Source organism: Osmerus eperlanus, chromosome 7 (genome assembly GCF_963692335.1).
Source record: "Osmerus eperlanus chromosome 7, fOsmEpe2.1, whole genome shotgun sequence".
Taxonomy (NCBI): domain Eukaryota; kingdom Metazoa; phylum Chordata; class Actinopteri; order Osmeriformes; family Osmeridae; genus Osmerus; species Osmerus eperlanus.
Window position 1 is genome coordinate 21,330,079 of NC_085024.1, and position 2,278 is coordinate 21,332,356.

The 2,278-nt window shown below is 38.8% G+C and overlaps 1 long non-coding RNA gene across 1 annotated transcript in view; it reads right to left on the reverse strand.

Annotated features, from left to right (window-relative positions):
- Positions 1-1,256, reverse strand: part of LOC134023668 (uncharacterized) — a 6,280-nt gene extending 5,024 nt beyond the window's left edge. The window contains exon 1 of the long non-coding RNA XR_009930793.1: positions 932-1,256. This is a non-coding gene — a long non-coding RNA (uncharacterized LOC134023668). The remainder of the gene's footprint in view (positions 1-931) is intronic.
- Between the last annotated feature and the right edge of the window lie 1,022 nt (positions 1,257-2,278).

Sequence of the window (2,278 nt, forward strand, 5' to 3'; positions counted from 1 at the left end):
GAGAGAAATAGTGAAAGATAAAACTGAGAGATTGTGAGTGTCATATTCCGTCTGTCATTCTGTGTTCTCCTCCTGGACCTCTCTCTGCTTGAACAGACTATCGGTACTCACATTTAACTCTGAAAATTAAATCTGCTGGAGATACACCTGCCAACTAAAACAAAACTATCTTTATGATGAAGATAATGATGATGGGGATGAGGAAAAGAATGGTGAATATTATGATCGATTGTAGGCTGATACAGTATATTAATCAGCATCTTTACATCCAGTAACTTCTGACTGGATCTGACTTGGACTAGCTTACCTAACTCACAAAAATCTGTACATTTCAAAAAGTAAGATACATTTCCGTTTGAAGCCTGTGTTTACATTTTAGGTCAGAGGTCAAATAGAAGTCAACTTCTTGTCAAGGTTGTCAAACCTTGTGACCTTAAAGTTGTTGTAATATGCAAAACCTAACTTTGTCACTGTTCTGTTGTTGCGCTAAACTCCCCTATCACAACAGTCCAGAACCAGCGACACCAACCCAGGCCTTTCCCTGTCAGCTCGAGGACAACACAGCCAGATGTAGCGCCATCAGTGCTTTGCAGTGTCGCTCATAGCGCTCCTGGGGCAATTATGTTATAATCTGCTTCTTTGAGAGCTAAAGAGCTCTACACTTTGTTATGAAGTTACAAACGTGAAGAGAACCGCGGTTATATAGTATGCTTTTGATTCATTGTACACTTTTAAAATGTAATGCGTAAAAGCTCACTGCGCTGTCAGCTAATTTACAGACACTGTTAATTTGCATTGGAAAGAAAGACTCCTTTGCACATAATCCTATTCTTTGGGGAAAACATCTAAATTGCAAGAGGTCCAACACTTGTTACCAATGCGACAAGGGTAATGTGTTTGTAAAGTTTAACACAGTGTATTTTACACTTACCAATGGCTTTCTTTGAACACCACATTGGCTTCGATCTGTGATAAGGAAATTCCCCTTGTTATTCCTTTTGTTCAAAACAAAAACAAAACAGAAGCTAAAAAAAATGAAGGACACTGTTTTCAAATATTAATTCCTAGCCCGGGAGCAACAATCCAGTGTCTGGTTGCCCTTCCCTCACACTGCCGCACGTTCGCTCACGGGGACATTACAGTCATTGAGACTGTCTGCCAACGGCCACGTCTCGCGTGCGCTTTCCCTGACTGCTCTCCAACCTCTCACTCTCTTCACCCAACAACATCTGAGTTTCAAAAACCACAGTAGTGTACTTTTTGTGAATAGATTACTATTTAAGGCACGCTAAACATACACATCGTTTACTTAGATATGTTCTTATATCTAGTCTAAAGACAAGAAATAGTTTTTAGTTTTTGAAGGAAACACCACTGTGAATCTAATTAGGAGACTTAGTGTGGTTGTAGTTTAGTTTGCGTTAAAAATCTACACTTTAGGTGAGTGTACGCGCCCCGCATGTGTGTGTGTGTGTATGTTTGTGTTTGTGTGTGGAAGAGAGGGCGCGTGCCTGTGTTAGTGTGTGTGTACAGATACGTAATCTGTTTTAATCTCGGTCAAGTCGCTCAAGCGGTGACCTATGCTGTCATGGATCTGTCATTCCACGTAAAGGGATCGGAAGGACGCAGGTGTGACGGCGTTGGATAACCCCAAATATAGACATGGAGATTATTATATTTTCATTATTCTGTAAATGTATCCTTATTCTTCAACAGCTAATCTGATTGTTGTTGAAATGATCAGAATTATTTTGTTGAATCATTTGTTTTTGTTACATGGGAATACTTTGGATGTTTTTCTATAATATATATTTTTAAAGTTAGTATTTTCTAATTTTGGTTATTTCTAATTGGTTGTAAAACTACAATTTGACCCAGGAAGTAGAACTGAAGAGGACGGTTTTAGGGATATTTTTTGGTGTGTACTGCTCAATACACATCTATCCTGTCCGGTCTTGGTGTAGAGTTTCCATTCTGAAAAGACAAACCCCTATCTTACATTTATGGGCTTAATTATCATTAACTTCCAACAACGGTTAATTCTATCGCGTGCTGCATGAACGGTTAGTCAGCCAAGTAGTGTCGTGGTAAATTATCTGTGACCTTTTCCTTTCGTCTGTTTACAAAGCAATAAATAATCAAATGGTAATCAAGTTACGACTCGACCTGTGAACTGGAATTAACGATTATTGCCGGTCAAATATCTTCGGATGTATTTTTGTAGCTGCTCTAAATAGACTCGTCTTTTAAGCTTGCACAAGTGTGAGGAACATTTTTT